Genomic DNA, 9,879 nt, shown 5'->3' with positions numbered 1-9,879 from the left:
CTCCTACAAGCGGGAGATAAGTGATTGGAACTAGATAAGGTCATATAATGTATCAGGTCATTGTTATTGCCTTGGGGAGCTATTGGTTTCTACTTCTTGCGTCTCATCTCTTCATTCCTCCTCCTCCTCCTCCTCCTCCTCCTTCTCCTCCTCCTCCTCCTCCTTCTCCTTCTCCTCCTCCTCCTCCTCCTCTTCCTCCTCCTCCTCCTCCTCCTCCTCCTCCTCCTCCTCCTCCTCCTCCTCCTCCTTCTTCTCCTCTTCCTACTCCTCCTTCTCCTCCTGCCCTTCCTCCTCCTCCTCCTATACTTTTCCTGTCCCATCCCACTCCTGCCAATTTCATTCTTCCTCTTCCTCTTCCTCCTCCTCTTCCTCCTTTTCTCCCTCTTCTTCAACCATCTCCTCTACATTTTCCTGTCTCACCCTCCTGTCTCACCCTCCTCCTTCTTCTCCTTCCCCTCTTTCTCCTTCTTCTCCTCCTTCCCCTCCTTCTGCTTCTTCTCCTCCTTCTCCACCTTTTCCTCCCTCTCTTCCTCCTCCTTCTTCTCCTTCTCCTCCCTCTTCTCCTTCTCGTCCTTCTCCTAAACCGCCTCCTCTTATACTTGCTCTGTCTCATTCGCTTCATCCTCGTTCTCTTCCTCCTTATTCTCTGTCCTCCCCTCCTCTTACTCTCCTACTTTTCCTTTCTCATCCTTATCCTCCTTATACTTCTCATATTCTCTTCCTCCTCCTCCTCCTCCACCTTCTTTTTCTCCTTCTCTTTCCGTTCTCTTTTCTTTCTCCTTCTCATCCTCATTATCCTCCTCCTCCTCCTCCTCCTCCTCCTCCGTGTCCTTCTCCTTCTCCTCCTCCTCCTTCTCCTTCTCTTCATCTTCTTCTTCCTCCTTCTTCTAATCCACCTTTTCACCCTTCTTTTCTTCTTTCTCTTTTTCTTTTTTTCTTCCTCGTTCTCATCATCATCATCATTATCCTTCATCTTATAACCCACCCTCTCACCTTCACCCTCCTCCTCTTTCTCTTCCTCTTTTTCTTTTCTCCTTCTCATCCTCATTCTTATCCTCACCCTCTTTCTCCTTCTAATCCACCTTCTCAAAATCCTTTTCCTATTCCTCTTCCTCATCTCTTCCTTTACCCTCCTCACCCTTATTCGCCTCCTCTTCCTCCACCTTCTCCTTCTAATCCACCTTTCCTCCCTCCTCTTCTTCTTCTTTTTCCTTTCTCCACCTCACTCTTATTCGCCTCCTCTTCCTCCACCTTCTTCTTCTAATCCACCTTTCCTCACTCCTCTTCTTCTTCTTTTTTCCACTTTTCACCTCACCCTCATTACCATCTTTAATCTCACACTCATTCTCCTACACTTCTCATTCTTCTTCTTCTTCTTCTTCTTCTTCTTCTTCTTCTTCTTCTTCTTCTTCTTGTTCTTCTTCTCATTCTTCTTCTTCTTCTTCTTCTTCTTCTTCTTCTTCTTCTTCCTCTTCCTCTTCCTCTTCTTCTTCCTCTTCCTCTTTCTCTTCTTCTTCTTCTTCCTCTTCCTCTTCTTCCTCTTCTTCTTCTTCTTCTTCTTTCTTCTTCTTTCTTCTTCTTCTTTCTTCTTCTTTCTTCTTCTTTCTTCTTCTTCTTTCTTCTTCTTCTTCTTTCTTCTTCTTCTTCTTCCTCTTCTTCTTCTTCTTCCTGTTCTTCCTCTTCTTCCTCTTCTTCTTCTTCTTCCTCTTCTTCTTCTTCTTCTTCTTCTTCTTCTTCTTCTTCCTCTTCTTCTTCTTCTTCTTCTTCTTCTTCTTCTTCTTCTTCTTCTTCTTCGTCTTCTTCTTCTTCCTCTTCTTCTTCTTCCTATTCTCTTCTTCTTCCTCTTCTTCTTCTTCTTCTTCTTCTTCTTCTTCTTCTTCTTCTTCTTCCTCTTCCTCTTCTTCTTCTTCCTCTTCTTCTTCTTCTTCTTCTTCTTCTTCTTCTTCTTCTTCTTCTTCTTCTTCTTCTTCTTCTTCTTCTTCTTCTTCTTCTTCTTCTTCCTCTTCCTCTTCTTCTTCTTCTTCTTCTTCTTCTTCTTCTTCTTCTTCTTCTTCTTCTTTTCCTCCACCTTCACCTCCTTTTCTTCATCCCTCTTTTTTGGTCATTTTTATTTTCTTCCCCTTTTTTTTTCTTCCATTCCTCCTCTTCCTACTTCTCTTCATTACGTTTTTTTTTCTTCCCTCTCCTTCTGTCCCACCTCCTTGTTGTCCTTTTCTTTCTTTCCCCTGTTTATCTTCCACATACTTCTCTACTTCTCGTTATTTTTGTTTTTATTTTCCCTCTTCTCCTGCTCCTCTTCTTCTCCCTGTTCCTCTTCTTCTACGTTTTCATTGTACTCTTTTCATCTTCCTTCTCCTCCTACTTCTCTACTTCTATTTCTTTCTATTCCTCCTTTCCTCCTTTTCCTTCTTCCCTTACTCCCTATACTTCTTCTACGTCTTCATTGTTCTCCTCTTCCTCTTCCTTCCCCTCCTTCTTCTTTTCCTCTCTATACTTCTCCATCTCTCGATGTCTCTCATTGTCCTTTCAACACATTTATTGCATTTTTTTTCTTCATCGTTAGCATAATTTCTCTTCCTTATTCTCCTTCTTCTTTCTGTCCACGTCTCAACAATATTTCTCACACATTCTATACACCTCCTTCCCCTTATTATCTTTTATTTCTTCACTCTCCTTCCTCCTTGACCCTTGTTAATGCCTTAACAGCTTCTGTGTGTCTTTCTTCTCCTCTTGAGCCTCTCCTTGTTTTTCTCTTTCATTATCTCCCCCAATCATTTCTCTCTTTCAATTTCTCCTCTTACAGTCGCAAGAAACTTCTCCTTTTCAAGTCTTCACTCTGTAAGGATTTTCTCTTTATCGTTCTCGACATTTTCTGTCTTTCTTTTTCTAATTCTCTACGTTTTTTTATCAGTTTTTTTTTTCTTCGGTGCTTTTCTTCCCTTTTCTTTATTAATTCAATTAATGATTATGCTTTACTCTATTTTATTAACATTTATTTTTTATCTTTGTATTATCTTTCTTTGTATATTCGTATTATTGTTTGTTTTCTTTGTTTAGTTTTGCCAATATGCGTATACATATAGGTGTTAGTAAACATGTTCGTACACGCATATTCAATTTATATATATTCATATATATATATATATATATATATATATATATATATATGTATATATATATATATATGTATATGTATATATATATATATATGTATACATACATATATATATATATATATATATATCTGTGTATATATATATTTATATATATATATATATATATATATGTATGTATATATATGTATATATATATACATGTATATATATGTATATATGTATATATATAAATATATATATATATATATATATATATATATATATATATATATATTCATATTACTCCGTCATGTTTTAGTTTCTGTAAAATTGAATAAAGTCATTTATGTTATTTGCCTTGAACTTTGGAGAGAACATCCCAGAAACGGATGTATCTATACGGATAATCTTACATTTTGATATCTCTCTAGCACACTCTCTTCTTTAGTTTCTTTACATGGCTTTTGTTGCTCTCCGGTCTTTACCTTAAGATGATCTTTTCTTTCGTTTTTTTTTATCTTTTTATTTATTGTTATGAGAGCAGGAAAGGCACATGGATTGAATGGATGCCATGCAGAATGTCTGAAAAAGATGGTACAGTGATGATGGACTGGAGGAGTGCCTGTATAGTTCCAATCTACAAGGGAAAAAGGGGACAAGTGTGTAGTAATTTCAGAGGGATCGGCTTGTTTATTGTAGCTGGGAATGCTTATGGGAGGGTCTGGATTGCGTGGATTAGGAGAGAAACAGAGGGAGTAATTGGTGAGGAACAGTGTGGGTTTAGGACAGGTAGAAGTTCCGTAGATCAGATTTTTGTGGTAAGACTGATATTTGTGAAAGCTATAGGAAAAGGTATTGATGTATTTTGGGCTTTTATGGATCTGGAAAAGGCTTATGACAGGGTAGTCAGGAAGGCACTGTAGGAGGTATTGCAAATATATGGGATAGGACGAAAGCTGTTAAGAGCAGTCAAGGGTTTTTACGAGAGTAGTAGAGCTTGTGTTAGGATTAGAAATGGGGAGAGTAAGTGGTTTGAGATCAAGGTGGGACTTCGTCATGGATGTGTTATGTCACCCTGGTTGTTCAATTTCAAGGGTAGTGAGTCAGGGATTGGAGCTGGTTAAAGAAAATGGAGAGAAATGGGAGATAAGCAAGTTGTTTTTTGCTGATGACACTGCGCTTGTTTGGAGGATCAGAGGAGGGATTGAGAAAGTTAGTGATAGAATTTGGGAAGATGTGCAAAGGAAGAAAGTTAAAGATAAATGTGGGTAAAATTAAGGTGAAAGAGGGGCAGCAGAATGGAAGTGAGTATTAAGGGACAGAGACTGGAGGAAGTGAATATTTTAAAGACTTGGGTGCAAATGTGGCAGGAAAGGGAGGAGTGGAGGTGGAGAAGAAATGTAGATTGCGAGAAGCAAGTAAATGCCTTGGGGGATTAAGAAGTGTAATGAGAAACAGACATTTAGGAATGGACGCTGAGAGGAGATTGTATGAAGGATTGATTGTGCCGACAGCACTGTGCGGGGCAGAAACATAGAACATCAAAGAGGAAGAGAGGAGGAGTTTGAATGTATTTGAGATGAGGTGTCTGAGAAATATGATAGGGGTTACTAGGCTGGATAGAGTGAGGAATGAGTAGGTGAGGAGGAGAATATGGGTGGAAAGGAAGTTGGGAGATAGGGTTGATGAAAGAGTATTAGGATGGTTTGGACACATAGAAGGAATGAGTGAAGAAAGACTAGTAAAAGAGGTGTGGAAGGCAGATGTGGAAGGAGTGAACATGAGGGTCGACCTAGGATGAGATGGATGGATGGGGTAAAAGGGACATTGGGAAAGAGGGGCATGTCTGCTGAGGAAAGACGGGAGAGGACAGAAGATAGGGGTGAATGGAGAATGGTTGTGCATGGATGATGCTGTGATGCATGAGGAGGAGAGGGTGGGGAATGGGGGTGAGGGAGTATGTATGAGAAATAAATTGACGCAACCTGAAGAGATTTCCCCCTCGTATTCTCCTTTGTGTATGAGGAGACGGAGATGGGGGTCGCCGATTTAATGAAGCGGCCTTGTTGTGGATGTACTGTGTCTCGCGACACTGCTTCTGACCCAGGGCAGTGGGCAAGATGCAGGGATGACCCGTCATTCAGGAGGTGCCAAGATAAGAGAGGAGTGGAGTATGTAGGGGATGGAATGGATGGGAGTGGTTTCTATGCTTTTATTTTTTTGCTACCTTTCTGGTAATGGGGAAAAAGGCTTTGAATATTATGGATGATAAAATCATGTTATTTCTTTTCTTTTTCCCAACAAAGACAGGTTTCGATTCTTGTTATCATTCCTAGAATAAACCATTATGGTTGTCCTTTGTAATTTTTGTTTCTATATTTTTCTTTTTGTGTGAGGAATAAACCCATGGTGCATACACCAGTATGGATCACATTAGATTTTTTCTTTGTAAAGAAATATGCCTCTTTCATTTAATGATAACTTGTATGTTTAGCCAATAATCGTGTTGATATATTCCTTTCTTGACCAATACTCTCTTGCTTTTAAGATATTTATTTCCCTTTGAATAACTTGGTGATATTTTCCATTCATTTTTTATTAAAAGTCAAATTTCTATATCTGGTTCAGCCATTAATCCATTAGTGATCTTCTGTATTAGTAATCAAAAAAATTAATATTTTTCATAGATTTGTAAGTAGAAAGTATAATAAGGATAAACGTAGATACACGCTCACGCACATACACGCACACAGACATACACGATTACAAACACATACACACGCACGCAGACACACACACGCATACACACACGAACACACACACACACACACACACACACACACACACACACACACACACACACACACACACACACACACACACACACACACACACACACACACACACACACACACACACACACACACACACACACACACACACACACACACACACACAAACACACACACACATTATACGACATTTCGTGGCGCAGTGGTTAGAGTTCCCGATTAAAACTACGATGGTTCGGGTTCGAATCTTGCCCACAGTGAGATAAATTCAGTATCACTGCACTGCGAGTTGCTACTCCAACTCTCGTAGGCGGGGAGTTGGGTGTGTGTGTGCGTGTAAGGTCACAGCATAACTCATAGATCGGTCATATATGGGCTCTGAGCTCTCTTCCGGGAGGAAAATAGCTATCTATCACGAATCACGAGTCCAACACATGATCCAAGACCATGGTGAATCACACACACACACACACACACACACACACACACACACACACACACACACACACACACACACACACACACACACACACACACACACACACACACCACACACACACACACACACACACTCACACACACACACACACACACACACACACACACACACACACACACACACACACACACACACACATACACACACACACACACACACACACACACACACACACACACACACACACACACACACACACACACACACACACACACACACACACACACATACACACACACATACGCGCGCACGCACGCACACACACACACACACACTCACTCAAAAAAGCACGGCCATATTCACACATAATTCTCTTCAGCTTCCCATTTTCCCATTTAAGATCCATCAACATTCATTTTCTGTCTTCTTTGCTATTAGCATTCAGTTTCTAATCATCTTGTTTTAGACCTATTCTGTTTTTTTTTTTTTTTCAATGTACATTTGTCTATATTATTTATGTGTGCTTTATCGCAGATTCATAATAAGTTATGCGTCCATGTTCCCAATGCTGTATACGATATCACCTGCTCCAGCAAAGAACCAAATCATATGGGCTGGTTTAGTGTAATGTTTTCATCATCTTGAGGATCTATGATGCTTTGCCTATTCATAATCTGTGTGTGGCTTTGTGGGGCTCCCCTGCGCGGTGCAGTAAGTCTTACTCGATGACTAGAGCACGCTGCATCCATTGTATCCGTATTCTGCTGTCATCCAATTAATGTGGGATGAATTAGACATCCCGTTACTGACACGATCTGGTCTCAGAGGAGATTCGCATTATATTGCAGCAATGTATGTCATGTTAACGATCCACTTTTTCACGCATAAACTAAGGTGACAATAATGTTATTAGAGTATCTATCTCATGTTAATAATGCACGTTTTTGGTATAGACTACTTTAACAAGGATGTTGTATCTATCAGTGTTCATTCAACCCACTTAGTTTCATGTATACGACAAATTGATTTTGTTAAGAGCCTATCCTCTATTAATGATTTTCTAACTACGTGAGTTCATTTAACACATAGAGGTTTATGTGTGTAAGCTATGTAGCTCAGAGAATATGGTCGAATGGGCAAATGTTTGTCATGATTATTAAGAACAAAAATCCTACATCCCTTACCAGCTGTTTGCCCTTTCCAATTTTTCTTTGTTTAAATATCAATTTGTGTCAGCGCTTACTAATCTATTTCATCCGTTAACCATTCTGTTGGTAAACTAGCTCTTGTCTATTTACTTCCTCAACCTAAATTGGAAGGAATCTAGAATTTCATTGGTAATAAGCTACTCTTTGGACCAAAGAAAACGAAGTCAGTAGCAGAACAGTGGGATAGTAGAACCAAAAATCGATAGATATTCACTTCTGAATGAAGATTGGTCTTGAATGATAGAGAAATGATGCGTGAATCTGGTCCGTAGGGACATTGCTTGAGTCTTTGAGGTATTGACTGTACAAAACTTACGCAGTCAACACCCGTTAATGGTACTACATAGGTAAGAACATAAGAACATAAGAATGAAGGAGACTGCAAGAGACCATAAGGCCTACACTAGGCAGCTCCGTATCCGTCACCACCTGTCATCCCCATCCATAAAGTTGTCTAATCGTTTCTTAAAACAACTGATAGTTTCAGCGCTTACTACATGGTTATTAAGTTTATTCTATTCGTCGACCACCCTATTAGTAAACCAATTCTTGCCTATTTCCTTTTTAAATCTAAATTTGTCCAGTTTATAACCATTACTGCGAGTCCTGCCCTGTTGTTTTAATATGATGACCTTGTTTGCATTACCCTCTATTAGATCACCCCGCACTCTGCGTCTTTGATGGAAATGAATGTGGCTAATGTATAGTTCTGAGTTTTTAACCTAATACTAACAGAGTAAATGTCTTTGTCTTCTCTTACTCTTCTCCTTCCTCTTTTCTTTAGCCTCCTCCTTCTAGTTCTCATGATTGATTTTATTTGTACATTAATTTTCTATTGTTTTATTTATTTATTCATATATTTATTTTTTCGCCTTTTAGTTCTTCCTCATCCGCTTATTTTTCGTCCTTCCATCTTCCTCCTCTTCTTCCCATCCTCCTTCCACTTCTCCTCCATTTCTTGATCAATTACTCCACTTTTCAATTCATCCTTATGTAAGTAATCTACATATGTGTAAACTCATTCACATTCCACTAACCTGCTTAATCATCAACTCATCCACATTTGATTGATCTTTATTATCAATAACTCCACTTATTTAGCAACTAATCCACAAGGTGCCACATCACATTAATGTTCCTTCTATTCCTCATCTTCCAGATCATTTTATGCGTTTTCCAACGTCAGTCCTGACCAGACCCATCGAGACCCCCCCCAACCCCCACCCCGACCCACCCTACTCTTGGCATCTCATTACACGTCATCCCTCCTCTTTTACGTCGTCGTTCTTGCCGATGTCACCGTCCTCCTTCTCCTCCTCCTCCTACTACCCCTCCTCCTCTTCCTCATTATACTCCTCCTCCTCCTCCCCCTCCTTCTCTTATTCCTACTCTCCTCCACCCTCTTCTATTCTTTTTCCTCCTCCTCCTCCTCCTCCTCCTCTTCCTCCTCCTCCTCCTCCTCCACCTCCTCCTCCTCCTCCTCCTCCTCCACCTCCTCCTCCTCCACCTCCTCCTCCTCCACCTCCTCCTCCTCCTCCTCCTCCTCCTCCACCTCCTCCTCCTCCTCCTCCACCTCCTCCTCCTCCACCTCCTCCTCCTCCACCTCCTCCTCCTCCTCCTACTCTCCTCCCCGTCCTCCTGCCTTTCTTCCTCCCTCCCTCCTCCTCCTACTCCTCCTTCTTATTCCCTTATTACTACTCCTCTCCTCCCCGTCCTCCCTTCCTATTTTCCCCTCCTCCTAGTTCCCCTCCTCCTCGTTCACCTCCTCCTATCCCTTTCGCTCTTCCTTTTTTTAACCGTTCTCCTACTTTTACTCCTACTTTTCCTCGTGCTTCTTCTCCTCCTACTCCTTTACTTCCTTTTTTTCCTCCTTCACTTCCCTTCACCCTCACCCCTCTTCCTCCTCCTCCTCCTCTTCCTTCTCCTCTTCCTCTTCCTCCTTGTCCTTCTTCTCCTCTTCCTGCTTCTACTCCTCCTTCTCTTATTTCAACTCTCTCCCGTTCTCTTCTTCCTTTCCTTCTGTTCTTTTTCCTCCTCATCCACATTCTCCTCCTTATTTTCGTCTTGTTTTTTCTAATCCTACTCATACTTCACCTATTCTCCCTCCTATATCTCCCTGTCCTCCTTCCTTCTTTTCTTTTCCTTTTCGCCCCTTGCTCCTCTTCCTCTTCCCAGTTCTCATTCTCCTCCTTTCTTCTTCTCCTCCTCCTCCTCCTCCTTCTCCTCCTCCTCCACCTCCTTCTACTTTCCCCTTCTTTTTCCTCCTTCTACTCCTCCCTCTCCTGTTCCTCCTCTTATTCTTTTTCCTATTTCTACTCTTCTTTCTCCTCTCGCTCTTCCTCCTC

Source organism: Oratosquilla oratoria, chromosome 25 (assembly GCF_046742065.1).
Source record: "Oratosquilla oratoria isolate Oo_2021 chromosome 25, ASM4674206v1, whole genome shotgun sequence".
Lineage (NCBI taxonomy): Eukaryota > Metazoa > Arthropoda > Malacostraca > Stomatopoda > Squillidae > Oratosquilla > Oratosquilla oratoria.
The sequence above is the reverse complement of the archived record's forward strand: the minus strand, read 5'-3'. Positions refer to the sequence as shown.